At 41.4% G+C, this 26,324-nt stretch overlaps 1 protein-coding gene and 1 pseudogene across 5 annotated transcripts in view; one reads left to right on the top strand and one right to left on the bottom strand.

The window, feature by feature from the left end:
* The window catches only part of SIL1 (SIL1 nucleotide exchange factor), a 170,896-nt gene that overhangs the window by 137,378 nt on the left and 7,194 nt on the right, over positions 1-26,324 (top strand). The window lies entirely within an intron of this gene.
* Positions 20,472-22,999, bottom strand: LOC311622557 (large ribosomal subunit protein eL33-like; annotated as a pseudogene). Its single transcript has 3 exons — positions 22,904-22,999; positions 21,321-21,361; positions 20,472-20,827 (listed from the first exon to the last, which is right to left on the bottom strand). The product of its transcript is annotated as a large ribosomal subunit protein eL33-like (transcript).

Here is a 26,324-nt window from a genome sequence, read left to right on the forward strand (position 1 = left end):
AGTATTGGTGAGAATGGAGAAGTAGGACTGCTAGTAGGCATGTAAAATGATCCATCCACTTTGGAAAACAATCTGTCAGTACCTCAGCTGGTTAAACAGTGTTACCATGTGGCCCAGCAATTTCACTCTTAGGTGTATACCTACAAGTGAAAATATGCATTCATACAGAAACTTATACATGACTGTGCATAGAAGTATTATAATATCCAAAAAGCAGAAACAATCCAAATGTTCCTCAACTGATAAATGGGAAAAGTACATGTGGTTTATCTATACAATGGAATATTTTTTGACAATAAAAAAAAATGAATTGCTGATACATGCTGCACATGGATGAAACTTTAAAATATGCTAAGTGAAAAAAGCCAGTCACAAAGGACTACATATTGTATTATTTCACTTATATAAAATGTCCAGACAAGGTAAATTTATAGAGCCAGAAAGTAGATTAGTGTTTTGCCTAATCCTGGGAGGGAGGGGATTGGGGAGGAATAGAATGGCTGATACTAATAGGCATGGCTTTTGGGGGAAGGGTGGATGGTGCAAATGCTTTAAAATTGATTGTAGTGATGGTTGCACAGCTCTAAATATAATAAAGGTTACTGGATTTTACACTTTAAATGGAAGAATTGTATAATATGTGCATCATGTTTTGACAGCTGTTTTAAAAAGTCAGCGATAAATGTTAAGAAAATAAAAAGGATTATGTAGGAATTTTATAGATGGATAGAGAAGCTTCTCTAAAGAGATGCCATTCTGGCTCATCTGGTGTAGGCCATTTGGTTAGGCATCATCCCGTGCACCAAAAGGTTGCCTCTTGTTCCTGGTCAGGGCACATGCTCAGGTTGTGGGCTCAGTCCTCAGCAGGGGGCATGCAAGAGGCAGCCAATCAGTGTTTCATTCTTACATGATGTGTTCCTCTCTTTGTCCCTCTCCCTTCTCTCTAAAAATTAAAAAAATCAATTAAAATATTTAAAAGAGCCCTAACTGGTTTGGCTCAGTGGATAGAGCATCAGCCTGCGGACTGAAAGGTCCCAGGTTCGATTCCGGTCAAGGGCATGTACCTTGGTTGCAGGCACATACCTAATAGGGGGAGGCGGGGTGCAGGAGACAGCTGACCGATGTTTCTCTCATCAATGTTTCTGACTCTCTATCCCTCTCCCTTCTTCTCTGTGAAAAATAAATAAAATATATTTTAAAAAATATTTAAAAGAAAGACAGACAGACTAATAGATGCCATTATGGTCTCAACACAAATGTAAGATGGAATCAGGTATGCACACATTAGGCTAAAAGTTTTCCAGGCAGAAAGAATAACTAGTGTGAGGGCCTCATGCAGGGAAAAATTTGGCTAGTTGATGAAGCAGCCAGAAGGCCAATGTTGCCAGAGTAGTAGGAGACAGAGAGCAACTATGACGTGAGGTTGGGGAAGTTGGCAGTGTACCTAGACACCAAGGTAAAATATATTTGGATTATATTCTAAGGGTAATGGGAAGCCACTACCTGCCTTTTAATCATGGGAGTTATAACACCTGATTTACATTTTTTAATAATCCCTCTGGTTGCTTTTAAGGTAGGAATTCTCTGTGTTTTCAGAATATAAAGCTTTCTACCTTTTTATTTTATACCTCTCATGGTAGAAAATTTTTAGTGTCTCGTTGAAGCCACACCCCTTCCAAACAGGATCCTGGATGGTAGATCTGATGGCCATGAAACCTCATTCTGAGGTTGTCGCTTTTCAGGCCCAGGACCATGGTGTCTACTTGGTTTCCCAGTGCTGTGGCTGGCCCTAGCCATGATACCCTGACCCCAAAACAAAGAGGGCAATCCTAGCACCTCCACTGGCTAGCAGCACACCCACTTTCTTCCTCTGAGATTGAAGGCTTTCCGGAGGGTAAGCAGTGCAGGGTGCTATGAGAAAGTCCCACAACTCAGAGGCAAGGTTGGAATAAACTTTTTTATGACTCCAGTTAGCTCCTGACAGGCCATATAATATAGTGAATTAGAATATAAGACTTGGATTTGAATTTGGACTCACTGCTCATTAGCTGTCTAACCTTGAACAAGTTTTCTCATCTAAAATTGGGATAATTACACATACCTAGTGTTGGTTATTGTAGAGGATTAAATGTGCTAATACATGTAAAGTATTTAGAAATGTGCCTGACAAGTGCTGATCAGAGTGTTAACTGCTGTTATTATCCTCTCTTTGTTCAACCTAAAGTTATCTCAGTGAGTCAGCCTATGTCGGAGGTATACATTTCTGAGGAAGGCAATGAATAGCATAATCATTAGAGATATACTTTCTCTGCAAATATTTTTTTTAAATTTCATTTGTATTACTCTGACTCTAAAAGTAATAAATTCTCAGTGTAACCTTTCCAAACATTAAATTAATATGTAATGTAGAAATTTAAAATTATTTCAAAAGGCTGTTTCAGAGAAGAACTTCCCAATAGTAGTTTTTCACTCTTACAACAAATATTTAACAGGTAAGTGCCTGCTACATGCATCCTCTGAGGGTTATTGTAAAAAGTAAGGGAAAATAATATACATACAGTATCTAGCACATGCTGATCACCGGTAAGTGTTAAGTAATGGTAGCTTCTATTATTGTTGTCCTATCATCCCGAAAACCTTTTCTTGATGGGAGCTGGGACATCTGAGCCATGAAGGTCATTTTTATCTCGTTCCAGACCTTAGAGACTTTGTGCTTTAGGTGGCCTGTAGCCCTCATACCAGACCAAATTCTTCCATTGCTGTGTCACTTGCAGGGAACATCACTGTAAACATCTCCTTCTTGTCATTTATTAGTTTTTTTTATTATTGTACAACCAATTCCAAATTTAGTAAGTTAAAACAACAGTAATTATTTCTCATGGTTTCTGTGGATCAGGATTTGGAAGTGTAGTCAAGATGTTGGCTGGGACTGGGTTTGCAGGATGTGCTTCCAACTCACATGCCTGGCAAGTTGCTGGTAGCTGTTGATGGAAAGTCTGTCTCTCTCTCAGTTCCTCTCCATGTGAGCCTCTCTGCTATCCCTATGGATCCTTCCAGAGTGAGCAGTGTAAGAGAAAAAGGCAGAAGCATCAATGCTGCTTATGACCTAGTTAACACCATCACCTCTTCTCTATTCTTTTGGTCACACAGATCAGTCATGATTCAGTGTAGGAGAGAACTATGCAAAGGCATAAATACCAGAAGGCAAGGATCATTGGTGGCTGTTTTGGAGACTGGCTACCATATACCTACTATCCAAGGATGCTGTCCTAGGCATTATGGGAGAGGACCCCAGGCATCCAGGGTCTGGCCCAGTCACCTTATAGATAATTGTCTAAGAGGTAGGCAGTGCTCACTATATCTTGCAGAGCCCACAATCCTCTCTCGTGCTCTGGCTTCATGATGCTGAGCTGCCCAGCTCAGTAACTGCATCGTGGATAAAGTGGTGGCATGTCATGGGGAGGACAGTAGTTTCATTTCTGAGTTTTTGATTAAGGATGAAGTGCATGACTAGAAGACTGCTGTCTTACAAGTCTGCCAATGGTTTGTGCATCCAGACTCCAGATTTCTTGAAGTGGACTGCTCAGCTAACTAGCCGCTTCCTGCAGGCTTCTTGCTTTCCTTGAAATCTAGTTATTTCAAGATGAGGGTAGATATATTACATCAAAAAGGGGCTATTTTCATTCTGTAGTTTCTTTCATGTGTTCAATAAGTGGGAGAGAGCCGTGGCTTTGGATAGATAGCTTGATACTGTGCATCATGGGCAAGTTTCTTAACCAGTCTAAGCCTCAGCTTCCTCAGCTAAGAAATGGAGAAGAGTGGTGCTCACAGACTCATTATGAAGATTAAATGAGATTATATATGCATAGTATAAGTAAAGCTCCTAGTACAGAGCACAGTACATGGTAAAGAAATACAGTAAGAGCTGTCACTAATATTACTAATGTCAATAAGATCATCATCATGCTCATTGACCCTAAGAGAGACCAAGAGAGGGGAAGGAACATAGAAAGCAACACAAAGGGAATCTGGGCTTGGGACCCAGGTCTGCTTCCATTTTCTAGCATTCATACTTTCCATGTTGAATGTTTTTCCATATGACACCTGAACCACAAATAGAAGTTTGGGCAATTCCCAATTATCCCTTATGTGAATAATTCACTCTGAGATAATCTGTGTGCCTGGCTAGTTTCCCAAATCAGCTGAGTAGATTATTCTCTTCTTTCAATTATTCAACAGTGCAAGTAATTGGGAGCTGGCATTAGAGCGTGAATGCTGTGAGGCCATCTCCTGTTCTCAGTTGCTCAGCCCTGTCAGTAGTGATGTTTCAGAGGCACACAGAAGCTGTAGAGCAGAGCCCAATGGAGAGGACAGAGGTGATAACAGGCATGCAGGTGAAGAATGAGAACCCTGGAATGATACTCTAGGCCCTAGGGAGTGGGGGTGAGGGGTGGGGCAAAGCTGCCAACTACAGAGCAGGAGAGCCCAGGAGGAACAGTTTACAAAGGCAGCCTTCTCTCTTTCCTGGGCCAGAGGAAGAGGCCCTATTTGGAGCTAAAGGTCATGTTTACCTGAGGAATTATTTAGGTTTCAGATTGACTCTAAGATGTTAGATCTTTCTGGAGTCCTAAAATATGATTGACCACCTTCTTTCTTCTGCTTGCTGCTCTATTTGGCATCAGGGAACTGCACTAGAAGACACAAGGAGCTTCTCCTGTCTGTAAAGTAGGGTCACTGCATTGAAAATAGGATAGGTAGTAATGATCTATTCATATTAAAAGCAAATGAATGAAGCTTTATGTGTGAATTTCTAGTACATATATATTTTTTAAATCATCTCTTATCTCTAAATGTGAGGAATGCGATAATCAGAAAGAGGGACTTTTCCTTTCTATTTTGTACCTTCTGTGCTATTTGAATTTTTTTAGCATGAGCTTATTTTCTAACTAAAAGATATAATGAAATGAAGACATATAAGAGAACTTGCTATTGGATTTTCTGGCATCAGCCTGTTGAACTCCCATGGTATATAACCTTTAATTAACTGTGAACTCAACAGTTTGCTCAGATCCTTCGGCCAGGTGGCCACTGAGACATTATTCATGAATACCATCACCCAGGCTCTCAGAGTCATGCTCTTTTTATCGGGGGCTACACAGGTATTTGTCTCCCCCCAATTACTGGTGCCTTGGCCCTGAAGTTGACATCTTACCTCCTGCTTTTGTGACTCTTCTTTTTTCTCCTTCCCTGAGGACTCGGGAATCATTTGCCCTGGATCTGCTGGACCTCAAGTTATCAAAATAGTCCCCGTTTAGCTTCTGGGGAGGAGGCTTAAACTCTTGATTTAAGTACTATTTTGATGTATGTGATTTGACCAAGTTCAGTAGTTTGAATGAGGTAAAAGGTTAGTTGCTGTTTGAACTGTTTTTCTTGGTTTAAAAAAAAACCCCAAAACACCTTCATTTAGTTTGTGGCTCAATAAAAGTTGTTTGAACTCAGTTTGGGTTCACAGTTATAGAGGTTCACTACAGGTTTTGGCTGGTGATTGGTTCCAGCATATGTTTACGAAGGGCAGAGTGGGAGGCTGAAGCTTTCTTTCCTGGGGCTCTTAACAGCAGCTATAAATTGTGATGTGCTTGGAACAGCAGTAGAGTCAGCTCAAAAAGCTCTGGGCCACAGGGCACATCAATGGGCAACTGCTTTTCAGCTTTGCTGGAGGTATAGCCAGAGCATTAGCAGCTCCACATGGCAGCCAGGCATTGTTTTCCTGCATTTCTAGAGAAGGCCTCAGTGGCAGAAAGAATTTGGTAGCCACATGTTGGCCACTATCACTGCTTAGGCCAAGCTCCCTGTTAATGGTAAAGTTGATGGAATCACTTAAGAATGTGCAGAGCTTGGGAGCTGAAGCCTAGAGATGCCTCTGCTCAATCAGGCTCCTGAGGATCCCTGAGGTCTCCTGTCCCCAGCTGGCCTTGGAACAAAGGGGCCACCTAAATATGTCTCAGATCTCCCAAGGGACCCTGACAGTGTTCCTTCTGGGCTTTTGAAGAAAAGATTTGATGTGGCTTGAAGGAGGTCTAAGTTCCCAGAGTTCATTGTGAAGGAAAGCTGTTTAATAATAAGCCAGAGAGACAACTGAGGCTATTGGCTGGAGCCTGATGAAGGAGTGAGGAGTGTACAGTGGGCTGGAAGCCAGTGAGGGAGGTGAGGGAGACCATAGACCCCTCTTCTTTCAACCCAGATTAGGGGAAGAGGCCCACTGGGAGCCCTTTGTGCTACTGTGCAAGTGATGACTTTTGTGGCAGTGGAATGTGGTGGTTTTTATTTTATTTTATTTTATATTTCATTTTATATTTCATTTCATTTCATTTCATTTTATTTATTTCTGTACCAAAAATACCTGCTTTCCCTCTCTAGGAGGTAGGAGTATCTTGGATTGGAGAGCAACTCTATGGAACCATTGGTGTGAATGGGAGTGGTTCTGGGCTGAGCCTTATCCCCATTCCTTGGTTCCTTATAAACAGTGATAAACTGAGGTTTCCAGGTTGGGGGAAGTTTATCTTTCATAGTTTGTACTATAGGAAGGAGATTCAAGTTAGTGGGTTCAGAAAGCCTCCAAGGAGTTGGCTGATGGGGGCTTAATGCTTTAGTACTGTGTGAGTTTCCTACATATGGAGCTGTTCTCTGTCTGCATGGTCCTGTGCTTGGGCCTTGGGGACAGGGTTACAAGGATGAGCTGCTGTCAAAGGGATTAGCAGCAGGGCCTTTGGAGCATTCAAAGTTGGTAGGGTCATACTGGATGACTGTCACATCCCTGTACTGGCTTCCAGCCTAGCACCAAACAACCAATTATTATCCAGTATCATGGCTTAAGGTGATATAAAACAGTGTGGTGAGCTTTGAAACAGTTGATTAATGTTTTTGGTCTTTCAACACATTCTTCCATCTTTCTTCTTTGGAAAACACTCCCTTTCCTTTGGAAATCTCTTCATCAGAACCATGTGGTCAAGTGATGTTGTTAATCTTCATGCTCCACCTTTTCAGTTAGGGCTGGTCATATGACCTAGACTAGTCTCTTCCATATGGATATATATGTAGAGTGATTGGTCCATGTATGGGCAAACAAAGGGCCAGTCAAAGTCCTGTCCTGAAATTGTATACCATTTGAGAGGGAGAACTCTTTATGCTGGGAGTGGTCATCCCTGCCTAGAGAAAAAGCAGCAGCCTCAAGAAAGGGAAGCAAAGTTAGAGATGCAGCATGAGAGAACCTGGCATATTGCTTGAGCCTCTGGACCAATTGTGCTTTTACTTTTGTCACCGTTCTTCATGCTGGGACCCAACAAACTTTCTTTTTCCCTGAGATGAGTCTGAATTCAGTTTTGGACCTTTAAAAACAGTCTTGATAATACAAAACAGATTCCAGCTGATTTGTTTGCTTCCAAATTGCTCATTTATGTCCAGGAAATCTGCTTCCTTAGTGGAACCCGGAGCCCAACACTGTGTTTCACACACAGTGCACTCCATGTTTCTTACGTTGGTAACTGCACCCTCACCATCTGCCACCAACCTTTGGGAGAGGAGTGGAGGCCTGAGCCTGGGTCTCCCAGCCTGCCTATTGCTGTCAGTGAATCTTGTCATTCATGTATGCATTTTCCACCTCTTTCTGCTTCTACAGAGATAAATACAATCTGTCAGTCTCACTTTGCAGGGACCTTGCTAAACACATCAATAGTGGGGAATTTATCGATCTACCTCAGGCTGCCATCTTTCAGATGTAGACGGGGGACCATAGTCCCCTGGCATAATACTTTGCAGCTGAAGCTGAGTCTTATTATATCCCTTTGCAATCTGCCTGTCCCCTGGTACCCAGACTGAGCTGGTGCTGAATTTATTGTGCCTAAAACATCAGGCTAGTATGAGAGGTTCCTTGCCCACTGCTTATTTCCAAGGCTACTTGTGCCAGCTGCAGGGCCCTCAAGAGGCTGTTAGGTGTCTCTGTGGCAGATTCATTGTCCATATTTTTATTTAATTACTTACTTTTACAGCTCTTAGAATAAATCTAATTATCCATCTGTTAGGCTACATTATGCCACTGCAGTTCATGCAATTCTGTCTCATTGTGTGATATTTGACCTTGCCCTCTTCCAATGTTGGTGCTCTTTTTCTTGGTTTTCTGCCATCTCCTCAGTGGATCCCCAGCATGTTTGCCTATCAGGGCCCCTAGGCAGAGTTGACTGTGAGTAATGGAGCAGAGTTTTGAGTATTGCTGAAGGAAAAAAGTGACCAAGGTCTCATCTCTGATGCCATGCTGACATATCATAGGTCTTGAAAGTTGGATTGGTATTAGATTTCCAGAAGAGAAAGCAGAGGTTCTAGCCTTGGGTTTCTGGTTTTTAGCTAGAGGATTGGTGTCAGGGACTGCCAGGTCAGGCTGAAAGGAGATGACAGTGTCCACCTGTGGACATATCTGTGACTACCTCATTCTGACTGGCAAGCACTGTCTAACATTATAATTGAGTCATCGCTGATCTTAGACACAGCAGAGATGGAAATTATCAGTGGGAGGTTGATTTCAGGAACCACCTGGAGGACCCTGCCCCCCAAAATCTCATCCGTGCCGCCTACCCCCCTTCCTAAAGTTCTATTAACACCATTGGGAATTTCTTCTTTGTGTTTTTAAATACATCTATTAGCTCTCTTTGTGGGCAAATGCAGATACTCCCAGGAGGGCTATCCCAGGGGGGTCATTGAATACCTCTACTATATCCCTTTTCTCTAGCAGGCAGGGCTGTGATGGGGACACATGAGGGAGTTGGTTAAGGGAATCAAACTAGAAGAAAAGGTAAAATTTAGAACACTTGCTGGGGTCTACCCTATGTGAGTTCTTGGAGAGATAAGTTGCTCAGAAGGGGCGAGAGGTCATTTACCCAACCCATATACATACCTAGTTATGGGGCTGAGCAATCCAGGCCTTGGTGTCCCACCTGGGGAACAGAATTGAGCCAACTTTATTCCTTGAGGCAGCTCCTGCTAACTTAGTACCAGGAATTGGATTGGATTAGACTGTCTAGGATACAGGTAGACAGGAAACACGGCACAGTCCATGTTCTTGATGGAGTTGATGGTTTATCAGGGATAACAGACTTTAGCAAGTCTGTTGAGCAAAGTGAAGGTGAAAGGGGCCCCCAGGATACAAAGGAAGGGCCAAGTGGTCAGCAAAAGGCTTCTCTAAAGAAATGTTTAGACTAAGACATGGAGGAGTAGGAACTAGCCAGATGAAGATGGGCAGGGATGGAGAAGATGGGGGAAGGACACTCCAGGCAGGGGCAATAGAGAGCACAGCACATGGGAGTTGCGACATGGGGTCATTTTCAGCAGATTCCTGAATGGAAGCACTGAGGCTACTATTGTTGCTGCTTCCAAATCATGCCCCCTTGGGGCCAGGGGAGGATCTGTATGTGGCTGATAGGATTTCTGTGATCAGAGGCTCAGTGCGTCATCCTCCAAGGTGCCAACTGCCACAGGCAGGGTCTGCTACTGACTACAGACTCCTCTTCCCTCCCACTTCCCACCCACTGCCCTGCCTCTGGCCTTGGCCCTGCATTAAAGGACTTCCAACTTGGATATGGGTCCATGCTGGAGCTCATTATAGCCCTGTGGCCAGGCGCTCCATTTCCCCTTCCAGGTTAAGACTTGGCAGGCATCAAGAACTGTAAGAAACATCCCTTTTGTCTTAATGATCTTGCTCTTGCCCTCAGTCTGCATGGTCTCCTTAGCGGAGCTTTTCTCAGAGATCCTCTGGTGACTTCACAAGCTTTTCCTCGTTCCAGTAAGCAGGATTCGGTGACTAATTGCTGGTATTTTTTCCCTCAAGACTCTATTTATATAGGCTGTCATGTTGTGGGTGGGGGCTGCTGTTTCCTGCGATTGCCATCATTAGACTGAAGCCTGTGTGGCATTGATGTCCACACTTTATTTTTATTCTTGCATTTCTTGTCATTTCAACATTTGGTTCTTTGAACATCTAACATCCCTTTTATGCTTCTCATCTCCCACAGAAGATTGTTGTATTTTGTCCCCACTGAAGCTACAGATTCCTTTTGTCAGATTTCTTACTTCTTTATTGTATTTTGATCAGTACAGCTATGTAGGTCTGGGTTTTATTGGAAGCTTTTCATCTTCTTGGCAGTAGCCCTCAGAGCTTGGGTCTTCTAGCAAAAACTGGGCTCTGCCTGAGGCTCCTGAAGCAGGCCTTTCCTAGACAGGACTAGAGAGAGTCCAGCCTGTCATCTGACCAGGGTCTCTCTAGCCTAGCAGTTCTCAAACTTAAACATACATTAGAAGTACCTGGAAGGGTTGTTAAAATACAGATTGCTAGGCCCCTACCTAAAGTTTCTGATTCAGTAAGTCTGGGCTGGGACCCGATAACTTTCATTTCACACAGTTTCCCAAGTGATGCTGGTGCTTTTGGTCTGGAGGCTATATTTTGAAAATTACTGTTTTAGTGTGATTCTTCTTTTACCTTGAGCCAGTGTGCCCAGGGCCCTACAGAGGAGAGGATAATAGAGGACCAAGTTCCCTGTTCTGTAAACTGGGTCCCATCCTATGAAAGTAAATGATGACAGATGTTGGCAATGTCACTGTAATATTTAAACACTTTTAAATATTATTTGTGCCCCCCCCCCCCAAAGGAAACCAGTGCAGAAGAAGCCAGGTAGACAGCATTTGCCTCCAGGAGTTGAAGCTGTAGCTGATGGTTGGGTCAATGAGTAAAGTCTAAGACCAGGAGAAGAGCCACCAGCAGAGCAAGGCAGCCCAGGCCATCTGGTGCACTTCTCAGGAGCTGCTGCAATCAAGGCCTGTTAGCGCAGCCCTGGCTGGAGTGGCTCTTGGGACTGAAGGGCTATGTGTGTGGGGGATTAGTTTGGAGGGAGGAGAAGCTATGTCTGCCCTTTTGGTGTTTTTTTTTTTTTTCTTTTCCCCTCTGTATGCCTTTCTTCCACCATCTGACTCAGGCATTTTTAGAAATATCTGGGTCGTTAAGTAGAAGGCTGGTCCTGATAGTACTATTCATATTAAACCTTATGTGCCAGGGATTGTTACATTTAATCCTTTCAATGACCTTATGAAATAATTCCCATTTCACAGATGAGGAAGCTTGGGGCAAAGATGGGTTAGTTAAGTCATGCAGAGAAGAGGTCCAAGATTCAAACTTTGGTCTGTCTGGCTCCAGAGCCCATGGTCTTTACCACTGTGAGACTGTCTCTACCATCATGATGTTTCTCTCTGGGCTGCATCTTCCCCGCATGCTCCCCCCACCCCCAAACACACACACACACACGCAATGGGTATTTAGCTTTGTTCTGTTCCCAGGATCCCCTAAGCTTAATGCCCAGGGTCCAGGACTGTGAAAATATTTTATTCACCTTTATATCTTCCATAGACTCTAACACAAAGCCTTACATAGAAGCTGACTATATGTTCAGTCTATGCCTCTTGTCCTAGTGCCTCCTTTCACTCTTAAACAAGAAATTATGTGTTCACCCCACTTACATGTGACCGATTTTTCCAACCCAGGAGCAGTGGCATTGCTCCTGATTTTGTGTAGCTCAGTTGGTTGGAGCGTTATCTTATGTATCAGAAAGTGATGGGTTCCATTCCCAGTCAGGCCACATACCCAGTTTGTGGGTTCAGTCCCTGCTATAGTGCGTGTGGGAAAGAACCAATTAATTTTTCTCTCTCACATTGATGTTTCTCTCTTCCTCCCTCCCTCTCTCTAAAAATAAATAAATAAATAAATAAACAAACAAACAAACAAACAAATAAATAAATAACACAGGACCCTGAAAGAGAGTCAACATTAAAAACATTTTAATTTAAAAAAAGATTCAAAGAAATTCCAGATGGTGAAATTTTAAGCACTTTTATAGACCAATGGGTAAGAAGATTTAGAGAAGCATTCTGCTCAGCATCCCACAAACCTAGCACATAGGACTATTTCTAAGACTTGAGGCCTTTGAAGGTCATTGGGCCTGTCTCAGTTTCATTGAGGCAGGAGGTCCATTATGGCTTCAGGAAAGTGTTCGACAAACAAGGCCAGAAAAGGGGAGGGGAATGCAAAAAGCTTTTGCTTTCCCACTTTTCTTAGGCAGAAGTGAGCCCCTGCCTAGCATTTGACTGTCCTCAACTCCACTAGCCTTTCTGCAGCAAAGAGCTGATGGTCCTATTCACAGAGCTGAATTCAAGCTTTGGTGAGACCCAAGTGTTTTCTTGTCTGGGGTTCTGCTCACCTCAGGCCCTACTCCTACAGCCTGGATATGGGACCATGCAAGTCACATCCCAGGTTGTGGCTTTTTGAAAACTGCTGTACATACATCAGTTTACACTTGAATTTAAGTTTTTTTCTTTTAGGTTATAATCTAAAATTCAGCCAGACAGGCTTTAATGAGCACTAAATTGTCAGGCCTTTTGTTTCCCTTCATATTCAAGCCATAGAGATTTTGTGTTTGATTTAGCAACAATTGCTGAATCTTAAATCATTTACATTTTGACATTAACTATTTTGTGAGTGTAACCTTTTCATTGGCATTAGAATGATTCTAGCAGAAGGCCTTTAAAGAGTTATTGGAAAAAGGTTAAAAGAGTTTGTGGGAGATAATTCTTAATATTTTCTTTGAATAAATTTTTTATCTGACTTCAGTTGGGTAATACATACAGATATTTTAGATTTTCTGTTCCTTTCTTAATTTTGATCTTGACAAGGTCATTTTTCCAGGATACCTTCCTTATCAAGCCCTCTATTTTTTCAGGTTATACCTAATATTGAAGTCATCCCTCTTGCACAGTGACTTACCTAATAGAGTACCTCTCTGCATTTCTCTGCTGGCTGTTAATTTTGTCTAATAGGGGCAGGAACTGTTTCATCCTTTGCTCTGGCCCCAAGATGCTTAGCTGAGGACCCTGTGCACTCTAGGCCCAATCAGGATTTATCGACCAGCTAACTGGGAAAATAGCCTCAGACATATAGCATGTTTGCAAACGAAACCATCCATCATTCTGTCTCTGGAAGCTGTGAGTAATTGGGGGTTTTCTCCAATTCTTAAAGATCTCCACCCAGTGGAAAAGCTTCACTTTCCTTTTAAGCCTCCAATTTCAGTGTTGGTGAGTCAGGCCCCTCAGTTTATTTCTGCATCAAGGGAAGCTCTGTGTATGTCTTAACCTAGAGGAGACCTGGTGAGCCCTGAGCCTGGCCAGAGACTCAGCAGATGTATTCCACACAGTTTTCTATTATGACATGAGAGATGTGGCTAGGGGCAGGGAACCCATGCTCAGTCTAGCCATGAGACTGGCCACATGAAATGCAGCTGGCTGAGGAGGCCATGCTGACCTGCCCCATGGAACACCAGGAGACTGGTGCTGCACTTGTTTCTCAGAACTGGAACTAATTGTTCATAGAGAGTTTTCCAAATAGCAATGATGCAATGTATATGGTTGGTTTGTGATATTGTTTACCATATTTAAACTGTCAGAAACCTTAAATATCTAAGCAAAACCTCATCAAAGGATTTTTTTTTTTTGGGAGACTTGTTATGTATGTTGCACAGCTGAGAGATTTGTAGTCTATATGACTTCCAAATCCTGTAATCGAAGCATTTCAATGTTGTCATTTTCATCTATAGACCAGCCCACGATCATTGCCTTTTCTTTTGCTACTAAGAGATGGCTTTTTCGTAAACATTTCAGCAGTTGTGTAGCAAAAGCAAAATAGGCCCTACTTGATTCCATCTGCTGTGATTGAGGAGATGAGGTTGGAAGGATTGACTTCCCAGCACACATCTTAGAATTCTTTTTTTAAAAATAAATCTTTATTGTTCAGATTATTACAATTGTTCCTCTTTTTCCCCCCATTGCTCCCCTCCACCAGGTTCCAACCACACCCTCTGCCCATACCCTCCCCTACTGTCCTTATCCATAGGTATATAATTTTTGTCCAGTCTCTTCCCACACCCCCCTCATCCTTTCCCCCCAGAGAATTTTCAGTCCATTCCTTTCAATGTCCCTGGTTCTATTATATTCACCAGATTATTCTGTTCATCAGATTTTTTATTCACTTGATTTTTAGATTCCCTTGTTGGTAAGGTATGTATTTGTTGTTCATAATTTTTATCTTTACCTTTTTCTTCTTCTTCCTCTTCTTAAAGAATACCCTTCCTCTTCTTAAAGAATACCCTTAAAGAATATAGCATTTCATGTAATATTAGTTTGGTGGTGATGAACTCCTCTAGCTTTTTCTTGTCTGTGAAGCTCTTTAGCTGACTTTCAATTCTGAATGATAGCTTTGCTGGGTAGAGTAATCTTGGTTGTAGGTTCTCACTATTCATCACTTGGAATATTTCTTGCCACTCCCGTCTGACCTGCATAGTTTCTGTTGAGAAATCAGCTGACAATCGTATGGGAGCTCCCTTGTAGGTAATTGTTTTTCTCTTGCTGCCTTTAATATTCTCTCTTTGTCTTTTGCTCTTGGCATTTTAATTATGATGTGTCTTGGTGTGGTCCTTTTGTTTGGGGTTCTCTGTGCTTCCTGGACTTGTAAGTCTATTTCACCAGGTAGGGGAAGTTTCCTGTCATTATTTCTTCAAATAGGTTTTCAATGTCTTGCTCTCTCTCTTCTCCTGGCATCCCCTATAATTTGGATGTTGGTACGCTTGAAGTTGTCTCAGAGACTCCTTACACTATCTTCATATTTTTGGATTCTTTTTTCTTTTCTGGTTGAGTGTTTTTTGCTTCTTTGTATTTCAAATCTTTGACTTGATTCTTGCAATCCTCTAATCTGCTGTTGGATTTCTGTATATTATTTTTTATTTCAGGCAGTGCATGCTTAATTTCTAGTTGGTCCTTTTTTTATATCCTTGAGGGTCTTACTAAATTTATCAGCCTTTTCTGGAAAATTCTTGAAAAACCTTATAACCGTGGTTTTGAAATCTATATCCATCGTTTGCTTTCCTTCATTTCTTTCATTTGTGATCTGTTTCTTTGTCTCCACATTTTGACTGTTTCCCTGAGTTGATGGTGTTGTTTTGTATTCTAGGTATCCTATAGGGCCCAGTGGCTCAGCTTCCTCAGTTACCTGAGGTGGACACTCTTGGTGCACCCCTTTGTGGGCTGTGTGCACAGTTGTAGTTAAGCCTTGATTTTTGTTGGTATCACTGGGAGTAATTGACCTCCAGGCCAATTGGCTGTGAGGATCAGCTGTGTCTACGATGGGAGAACAACTGTGCTGTAGACAGCCATATGAGACAAGATTTGCTTCAGTGGGGCTTTGGTGCTCACTGAGTCTGCCACCTGAATGTGTCCCTTATGGATCTGAGGAGTTGTAATCTGGATGGTCCCACTCTGACCCCTGGATACACTGGCTCTTGGATCACCAGGGAGGTGCTAATTTAGCCTCTGCCTGAGGCCACCCAGCAGGAGCTACAGTGAGATCTGCAGTTACTCTTCTTTGTTTGGGTTTTGGAGGTTCTGAGGTGAGGCCCAGCTGTGAAGCAATGCAAATTGCTGTGGGGCCTTGGGCCTTCTTTTGGGTGTTCTGGGTCTCACTGACTCAGCTGCAGTTTGTTAGGTAAGTTTATAATTCAAAGGACAGGCCATTCATATGCAAAAGCCTCCACACACAGCTTGGATGGGGTGGAGTCTCAGGATGGAGCAAGCAGCAATGGCTTCATGGGACGGGATCTCAGGGTGGAGCAAACTGCAATGGCTTCCTGTCAGCCCTTCCCTAAGAGTTCCCTGGTTCTCAGTGTCCTGTGGTAATCCCTGCAGGCACCTCTGAGAGAAAGCCGCCCTCAAGTTCTGCCCGCTGCCATACCGTCCAGTTTCTCCCCGAATGAGTCTGGGTCCTCAGAGTCTTGCTGGAACTGGAGTTCAGAGCAGTCAGGAGCTTTTGTCTCCATCCCGATTGAGAAAGCCAGCTCTCTCCGCACATGCGCCTCCGTACCTCTGCCTTCTGCAGCTCCTGTGAGTCTCAGTGTGCTTTCTCTTTCCTTCTAGTTGTAGAATCTCCACTCAGCCAGCCTTCCTGTGGTTCTGGTTGATGTCCATTTTGTCTTTTAGTTGTAGTTTTGAAATTGTTGTGTAAGGCAGCAGTTCAGGTGTTTATGCCGCTATCTTGGTTTCTCCTCACATCTTATCGATAGAACTCTTGAAAGCAAGATCTGGGTGAGTAAGGAAGTTCTTCCTCAGATATAAAGGCTTGTTGAGAGAGGTGTATTGCCTGCAGCTTGGAACAAGGATTGGCCAGGTGATTTTCCTTGGAGCCCTTTTATCCTGTGGGATCTGGACTACTCTGCCCTTCCTCTGCCCCCAGCACCTAGGGGGACAGTTTTATCACCAGCTGGAATAGACGACATCATCTCTGTGTTCTCTAATAAACTTGATAAATCTCACTGTGTGAAAAATCTCCTATGTTTTAGCCTAAATTTTCTTCTGCTTAACCCTGTTACTTCTACCTCGACTCCCTCAGACTGCCTGAGTTAATTACTTAGAGATATTCTTTGAATAATTATAGGGCACAGATAATTTCTCTTTAGCCCTCTCTCTCCCACTTTCCCCACCCTGTGGTCTCCCTTTAGCCAATTCTAATTAACTTTTTTGATCCTTCCTCAATGTTGTTCCCTCTAGCTTATTAATTACATTTCTCTCCTGTGAATGCTTTCTGTACTGGCTTTGTCTATTTAGCCAAAGGAGCTGAGAATGAGAATCTAGAGCCACTCAGTGGGAGGTGGTACATTCTTCTTTGTTCCCCACCGCAGGTAGGCCCTTTCACTTCTGAGAAGAATGAAAACCCAGGTGCTCTGTCTTTCTTAGCAGAAAAGTAAAAATAGTAATTCTCATTAAATTGTATACCATATTTTTCCATGTATAAGATACTATTGTTCTCAGAAAACTACAGGATATTGAAAAAAGATATATAGGAAGACATAAACAAATGGAAGAACATACTGTGTTCATGGATTGGTAGAATCAACATCATTAAAATGTCCATACTACCCAAAGCAATTTATAGATTCAATGCAATCCCCATTAAAATACCAACAGCATATTTCACAGTCCTAGAACAAACTCTCCAAAACTTCATCTGGAATAAAAAAAAAAAAGACCCTGAATAGCTATAGCAATCCTGAGAAAGAAGAACAAAGTTGGAGGGATCACAATATCAGATATCAACCTATATTATAAGCCATAGTTATCAAAACTGCCTAGTATTGGCACAAGAATAGACATATAACCAATGGTACAGAACAAAGAACCCAGAAATATACCCAAGCCATTATACTCAATTAATATTTGACAAAGGAGGCAAGAGCATACAATGGACTCAAGACAGTCTCTTTAATAAATAGTGTTGGGAAATCTGGTCAGATACATGCAAAACAAACAAACAAAAAAACTAAAGAAAAAAACTAGATCACCAACTTACACCATACATAAAAACAAATTCAAAATGGTTAAAGGAGTTATATGTAAGATGGGAAACCATAAAAATCTTAGAAGCAAAATATCAGACATATGTCATAGCAGTATCTTTACGGATATAGCTCCTAGGGAATGGAAACTTAAGGAGAAAATAAACAAATGGGACTTCATCAAAATAAAAAGCTTCTGCACAGTCAAAGAAACCATCAACAAAACAACACAAAAGTTATTTCAGATAAGGGTTCAATCTCTAAAATTTACAGGGAACTCATACAAGTTAACTAAAGGAAATTAAACAATCCAATCAAAAAGTGGGCTAAGGACCTAAATACAGTGGTGCCTCACACAACGAACTTAATTCGTTCCAGGAGCAAGTTTGTTATGCGAAAAGTTCGTTATGTGAAACACGTTTTCCCATAACAATACATGTTAAAAAAAATAATTCGTTCTGTAGCATAAAATATGCTAAGATGACATAAAAAAAGATAATTTTTTTGTTATTATTTTTATTTAGATACATCTAAAAACATAATTTTTTTTTTTTAAAAAAAACACACATTTTTTTAATTTTAAGACAGACTAAGTAGAGTCTACCGAATCTTGCACATCTTCATCCATTTTCTGCTTTTTGGCCGATGGTTTCATAAAAAACCTGTCCAAAGTTCGCTGTGCGAGGCGTTCTTTATGCGAGGCACCACTGTAGACACTTTTTGAAAGAGGATATACAGAAGGCCGAGAGACATATGAAAACATGCTCAAAGTCACTAATTATGTGAAACATGCAAATCAAAACGACAACGAGGTACCATTTCACACCTCTCAGAATGGCTATCATCAACAAAAGACAAGTGTTGGTGAGGATGTGGCGAAAAAGGAGCTGAATGGAGTTCCCTCAAAAAGTTAAAAATGGAACTCCTATTTGACCCAATAATCCCACTTCTAGGACTATATCCCATGAAACCAGAAACACCAATAAGATAGGATATATGCACCCCTATGTTCATAGCAGCACAATTTACTATAGCTAAGATTTGGAAACAGCCTAAGTGCCCATCAGCAGATGAGTGGATTAAAAAACTGTGGTACATCTACACAATGGGATACTATGCTGCTATAAAAAAAAAGAAGGAACTTTTACCATTGTAACAGCATGGGTGGAACTGGAGAGCATTATGCTAAGTGAAATAAGCCAGTCAGAGGAAGATAAATATCACATGATCTCACTGATATATGGGATATAATAATCAACATAAACTGATGGACAAAAACAGATCCAGAGACAAGATAACACTGAACAGGCCATCCAACTTCAGAGAGAAGGCGGGGGATGGGGAGGGGGGGTTAGAGATCAACCAAAGGCCTTGTATGCATTCATTTTAGCATAACCAATGGACAGACACTGGGGTAGTAGGGGTTTGTCCTCAGGGGTGAGAGTGATGGGGAGGGCCAATCGGGGGGAAAAGGAGACATATGTAATATTTTAAACAATAAAACTAAAACTAAAAAGATATGCGCTTCCCCTCACCCCCAAAACTGTTAGACTGAAAATTGTGGGGTATCTTATACACAGAAGTCAGCCAAGGAGGGAGCCTTACAGGTGGGTAGCTGCCCATACCTTGTTAAACAGGCTTCCTCCAATCGCGGATCTTATTGTTACTGATTCCACCTGATGCCATAATTGGAGGTGAAGGTGGAGAGTGTGCAGATGCAGCAGGGACCAGAGCATTCTGAGCCTATAAAGATGTCAAAAATAAAAAGATAAATACCAATAAGCAGTTTGTCTTACTCTGCAAAATTCAAACTGAATGTAATCAGCTATGCAAGAGAGCATGGAAATAGAACTGCAGAGAGACAATTTAGACCTCCTCCCACTGAGTATATGACCAGACAGTGGAGAAAACAGGAAGAACAACTCCTTAAGATGACAAAAAAGAAGGCCTTAACAGGAAAACCAGCAAAATGGAGAAACTTGGAGCAGAGGCTTAAGGCTTGGATTATGGAGCAGCGCCATCAGGCAAGAATGTTTGCAAGCAAAATGCACATTGTTGATTTTACAGGAAAGGCAAAATGGTGCTTCAATTTCATGAGGAAGAAGAGTTGGCCATGAGAACATGAACAAAGTTAGCTCAGAAAATGCCACCAGTTTATGAAGATGATCTCACATGTATAGACAGTGATTCAGAAGACAGTAGTGATACAATAGAAGTTGAAGAAATTGATATGTCTGGAATTAATAGTGATGAAGAGAGCAATGATGCAACAGAGACTGAATTAAGTGATATGCTGCATAATATCACAGCACTGGTATGTAAACATTACCTGCGGTAATTACTAAATAAAAATTTGTTCTGCTTTATGGTTAAAATATTGATTTCTTAATTTTGGGTTGGAAAAATGAGGGCCATCTTATACATGGGAGCATCTTATACACATAAAAATACAGTAATGTATTGTGGTAAAACAACTATTATTTGAATGCTTGATATTTGCTAGGAATTGTGCTGATCTCTTCATATAATATCATATTTCATTTCTACAACAGTCCCATGAGATAAATATTATTATTAATATCGGATTTACAGATGAAGAGAAAGAGGTTAAAAGAGGTTTAGTAACATATCCCAATAATACAGATTGAAAACACTGAATCTAGGATTTGAACCCAAGTCTCCTCTCTGACTCCAGAGCAACTTATTCACTAGTTTGTTTACTGAGTTTGGGTTTTTTGGTAAAACAAAAGTCCAGACCATTGGCTCCTAGCCCATCAAAAAACACACACACTAACATGGGATGAGATGCCCTAGTGTAGAAGGGGCTTTCTACGTTGAGATTATAAAACTGGTATAGAAGCAAGTTGGTGTGGCACTATGGGTCTTTACATATCTTAATACCTGGGAATCTCCTTCTGCAAAAAATTAATACTCTGATATATTCTTGACTTGCTTTGATTCTCTTTTTTTTAAAGAGAACAAATCCATTTTATTTACTTTTCAATAAGTTTAAATCTTTGAGGGGTGCAGCATTACATGGATTCTGTGTTTAATGGCTTTAGTGGGAAGGTTGCTTTGGAATTTAGCACAACCATTGCCACTGTTTCCATGAGCATGAGTTACTTTCCCAAGATTACTCTGGTTTTGTTTGGTTTGACACCAGGAGTCACTGTGTTGTTCTTTGCTTTGTACACATAAACACATCTCTTGCCTAGATAGAATTCAGTTTTATCTCCAGCATAAACATCTTTAGTTTTAAGAAGAGCTGTGTACTCCTCCTGTCCCGGAGACCCAGCTTACAGCCAGCAAAAAAAAAAATGGCCTTGGACCATAACCTTCCAGATACATTTGTCCTTAAAGAAGTCCTGTCTCAGCAGACCTCAGCAGGATCCAAGATGGCGGGGGAAAACTTGCTTTGATTTTTTTTTTTTTTTTAATTTATTGATTTTTTACAGAGAGGAAGAGAGAGGGATAGAGAGTTAGAAACATCGATGAGAGAGAATCATCGATCAGCTGCCTCTTGCACACCCCCTACTGGGGATGTACCCACAACCAAGCTACATGCCCTTGACCGGAATCGAACCTGGGATCTTTCAGTCCACAGGCTAACACTCTATCCACTGAGCCAAACCGGTTTTGGCTTGCTTTGATTCTTAATTCACTTTTCTAAAAGTTTGATCTCTCAGAAGGTTATGTGTGTGTTTGCTGAATTGAAAGTGTTGGGAACCCAAGCAGAAAGTGACTATGTTTAGAGAAGCCAAAAGAAATGCAGAATTCTCTGACTTTGAGGGAAAGCAGATTTTAGAAAAGTAGATATAATATCTGACTCAGAGCTTTGAAAGGAAGGATGACTCATACTCTGGTAAATGAAATGTGTTAAATACAGTCACAAGTGAGTACTGCAAGGAACAAGAGAGGAGACACGTAAAGAAACCAACATGGCCATATGGAGAGCAGTTAGTGTTGAGCTTTTGTCAGAGATGAAAAAGAGACCTATAACCAAGAATAGATAGAGAAGAAGGGGGTAAACTTCTGAGAACACGGTCAGGAATACCAGGTGGGTGAGATCTGGGATGCTAACAATAAAGGACCTGCTTGAGCAGTTAGTGTTCAGATTGAGAGGCATGGCAAGGAAGGCATTAGCCACCTGCTTCAGTGAGATGATTCAGTATAGCAGGTAAAGAGAGGGCATCTCCATCCTCTGTTCTATTTCTGTTTTGCCTTTGACTTCTCTTTTAAGGAAAATGGCCTTCCTGCTAGAAGGAATAAAACAAGCATGGTTAAGAGGAACCTGAGCCCAGGACTGAGGAAGGACAGAGCCACTGGCTTCTATAAATCAGTTAGAATCTTCAAAATCAAATGGAAATTATGGGCATCATCATGAGACCTATGTGTTTGAATCTTTATGACATCATGGGGGTTGACAGTGAGGCAAGGAAACAGGATGTAGTAACAGTTTTGTTTTATAACATGATTTATGAGCATTTCTAAAGAGAAGTGATTTCTTGGAGCTAGCATGAGTTTGGTAAAAGCAGGTCTTGCCATATTAGCTTAATCCTTCCTTTATTCCTTCCACAGAAAGGTGCATAAATCTTACACATACCACTTGGTAACTTATTAAAAGTAAATATATCTATATATCCACCACCTGGATCAAGAAATAGAACTTTATCAGAACCCCACAAGATTTGCTTACACTCCTTCCCAATTCTAATTTCCATTTTCAGAAAGATTTGCCAGCCATGGAGATTAGATCAAATTTTTTTAAATTTATTGATTTTAGAGAATAAAAAGGGGAGAGAGCTGGGGGAGGGAGAGAAAGAGTGGTTGCTCCATCCATTCATGCATTCATTGGTTAATTCTTGTAGATAGATGCCCTGACTGGGGATCAAATCCTCAATCTTGGCTTATCAGGATGACTCCAAACAACTCTGCTAACTGGCCAGGAGATTAGACCAGAGTTATGGACACAGGGAAAGCTTGTGATCCAGGAAAACATTTGGCAGAATTTCACAATAAACTAATAGATCAGGTAGAGAAATTATAAAGAAGTGGATTTGTAGCTATTTGAACAATCATACCTAATAAATGTTTACTTATAAATGACTCAGTGCCAACAGAGTCTTCACTGTAGCTGTGTGCCAAAGAACTCATGTCTGACTCTGACCTGTCCAACTTGCATTCAGATTCTCATGTAAGGACATGGGGGCAGATGGCACAGATCATGAGAGATAAGCAACATGTTGGCTATGTGACAGAATGAGAATCCAAAAGAATAGTGGCAGACTATGAAGAAAGGCCCAGGTAGCAAAGTGACATTTAAAATTTTGTTATTAAATGTTTAATTTTATAAATAACCACACTCATGTTTAAAAAAAAAAAAACTTACCACCCAGAAACAAATATATGGTGTTATATCACCTATACTGTTTGTAACTTACTTTGTGATAGTACTTCCAAAAACCTAGATGTGGGGAGGCATTCGGAGTAGAGTGGCACTGCGACAGAGGTGCCTGGGCCCACTGGACTCGGTACATGGAGCAACCTCCACAGAGCATTGTCAAGAAGGCAGTGGATTTCCAGAGTCACACAAAAATGACTTCAGGATCCCATGATGCAAGCTTGTGAAAGGGGAGCTTTCTCTGGACAGTTGGTTGCTCCTAAGCTTCAGAAAGGCTGACCCATTAGAGCAGTGATGGGGCCAGTTGGTATGTTTCATGATGTCAGATTTCAACTAGGCATCAGAAGATATTTCTCTAGCAATTGGAAGAGTTTACAGCTAGAGTTAAGGCTGCCTTGTTCAATGGTTGGCTCCTAACTGCTCTAGTCTTCAAGTACTAGGCAGCCAGTTTATCAGATATACCATACCAAATAAAAGTTATGGGCATTGAATCCAGTTACCCAAATGCTGGCTTTCAAATCAGTATGAGGGCATTTACAAAAAATCAGGTTTTGAGCCTCATTTTCTGAATTGTGGTTCAGTTTGTGTAAAGTTTAGAATCAGAATTTCCAAAAAGTTTTTCATGCTCCTTGGAGAAGTGGCTGATTCCATGGCATGTGCAGGAAAAAGACATTATCTGAACAAGAACATCTTGGGCCAGAAAGTAAGGAAGTGGTCAAAGAATGATGGAAACATTTCAAAAAGACACAGAAACTAGCACAAAAAAGCTCTGGTGATTAAACGAGTGATCATTTCAGCAATAAAATAAATGATAGAAATTATTATAACCACTAGAGAAAATAAGAATCCATGAATCCATAGTGATAAAAATGAATGAATGAATAAGAAGAAAAACCTCTTTTGAAGTAGAGTGCAACAAATACAGATAGAAGAAATAATGGAGTTTGAATATCATCATGTGACAAGCACTATAGTAAGTATTTTGAGCAAGAATTATTGACGAATGCCAGAACTAAGTCGGTGAAAGTTTGATGAGAAACATTGCTGTCTTGATATTTCAAAGTGTCTCCCTATAAAATATTTATTAATTTAAAAGAGACATGGTGTCTTTATAATGGAGAAATCTGGCAGATACCACCATGACCAAGTAATGGAAGTGACCACCACCAGTTGTGGGCCTGACTGATATCTCATGCCTCTGATATGATGCACTGAGAAAGATAAAACATTGCTTTTATGGTATTCCTGTCAGCGTGCATAACCTTAATCTAATTATGTGGGGAAATCAGACTAATCCAGGCTGAGGGGCATTCTACAGTTGGCCTGTGCTCTTCAAAACTATCTGTAAAGAAAAAGGCTAAGAAAAGAAGTGCCAAGAAGACTTAAAACACATTTAGTAAAATGTATCATGTAATTCTGGGTTGGGTTTTTAAAAAAATTATTTTTCTAAAAATGGTATTCTAAGAAGTTGGCAAAATCTGAATATTTATAGCTCATGTACCAGTATTGTCCAAATTGTGATCATTGTACTGTGGTTATATTCTTGGGAAATACACATTTGATACATTTGGAGTAAAGGGGCATGTGTATATGTTCTCCTTGCTCTCAAATGTTTTCAGGAAAGAAAAAATATGTGAATATATATGTAGAGAGAGAAAATGGAAAAGCATAATGTGTTAAAATGTTAACAATTGGTGACTTTTAAAATATATGTTTTTTTTTTAATTGATTTCAGAGAGGAAGGGAGAGGGAGAGGGAGATAGAAACCTCAATGATGAGAGAATCATTGATCGGCTGCCTCCTACACACTCCTTACTGGAGATCAGGCTCACAGCCGGGGCTTGTGCCCTGACTGGGAATTAGGTATCAAATCGTGACATTCCAGTTCATAAGTCGATGCTCAACCACGGAGTAACACCAGCTGGGCCAATTGGTAACTCTTGATGAGCATTCTTTTACTATTTTGTAACTTTTCTGTAAGTTACTTTTCCTGTGTAATTTTCTGTAATTTCTTAAGTGTTGTGTCTGAAATGTTTTACGGGAAAAATGTGCCCCAGATGATTGTGATGCAGAACTATGTTTGAGAGCTACCAGATGTCAGGAAGATTCTTTGATTGCCTTCCCTCTGAGGCCCTCTTATCTCTCCAGAGGTGGGCAGATTCATATTCTCTCTCTTTCTCTTTCTCTCTCTCTCTCTTTCTCTCTATGTATGTATGTATGTATGTATGTATGTATGTATGTATGTAAGTAAGTTAGGAGATCCTAGAGATATTCTTATAAGCGCTGTCATTGTGGTGAATTGTGGATATCCACATTTGCTTACATGACTGGCTTCTGGTTGGGGACAATATGAATAGTCCATTGACAGCCCTGCGCTCCCCCAGTAACAGATGGAACTTCTGAAGAGCCCAGTGTGGTTCCCTTCACACTTAAGCGGTTTAAGGCCGTTACAGGCGGATGTTTTGTTTCTCCTGTGGGAGAGTTGTATGTGGCATTTATTACTTTTGGTGAACCTGTTCTGTTTATATTCAAGTTGACAATTGTTTCCATCTTGATTGATTAATTAATTGCTTAACCCCATTAATCCCTAGATGGCAGGTTAGTATAGATCCCTGATGAACCTACCTATTTCAGGATTACACATCCCGCCAGTCCTTGTGTTTCACAGATGATCAAGGCCACACACTGGGGCACAGACAAGGGCAGGTCACCAGAGAAGAATCTTTCTCTCTGAGCAAGAAGATGAGCATGTACAACCTCATCAGCAGGATTGCAAGTGACTAAGCCTGACCACATATCCCGAGATACGCCCCCTTTCCCCGCTGCACAGCATCTGCTCCTGGAGCATTTCAGAATAATGGCAGCTTTTCCCTGTTATTAAGCAATTAAAAAGAAATGACAATTGTTGTACTTAGAAATATTGAAGTCTCGTGAGAGAGTACATACCCAAAGTGTCCTCAGTGTCCACGGCTTGGACTGGGCTCTGGTGACATGTGCTCTGCTTCAGGGTTCTACCTTAGTGTTTCCTCAGCCATCGAGCCCATCAGCCTGATCCTTATTTCCCACCCCAGAGCTCTGCCTTTCCCAGGGTTTCTCCTCTTTTCCCCAGCCTTTGTTGTTCTGATTAACCCAGCAGGATTTCTGTGTGTTCTCTGTTTCTGTGCACACACCCCTGGTGCCAGCAGCACATGCTTGGTGTCCGTGTGACCTGTACAGCTGCACAAGACCCCACACTGAAAAGGGCCCGGCTTGGTTTAATGCTCTGCCCTTGCCACCTGAAATTTTCTTACAGTTTTTTAACAAGGGGCCCACATTTTCACTTTGCACTGGGCCTGAAAATTATGAAGCCACTCCTGTACCAGAGTGGACAGCATTCTCATGCCTTTCCTCTCCATCCCCAGCCAGGCTGGGCTGCACACCCTAAGTATCAGCTCCTCCACCCCCACCCCCACCCCTTGCCC

This window comes from Pipistrellus hanaki (assembly GCF_964339955.1).
Source record: "Pipistrellus hanaki genome assembly, chromosome: 5".
In the NCBI taxonomy this organism is placed as follows: Eukaryota; Metazoa; Chordata; class Mammalia; order Chiroptera; family Vespertilionidae; genus Pipistrellus; species Pipistrellus hanaki.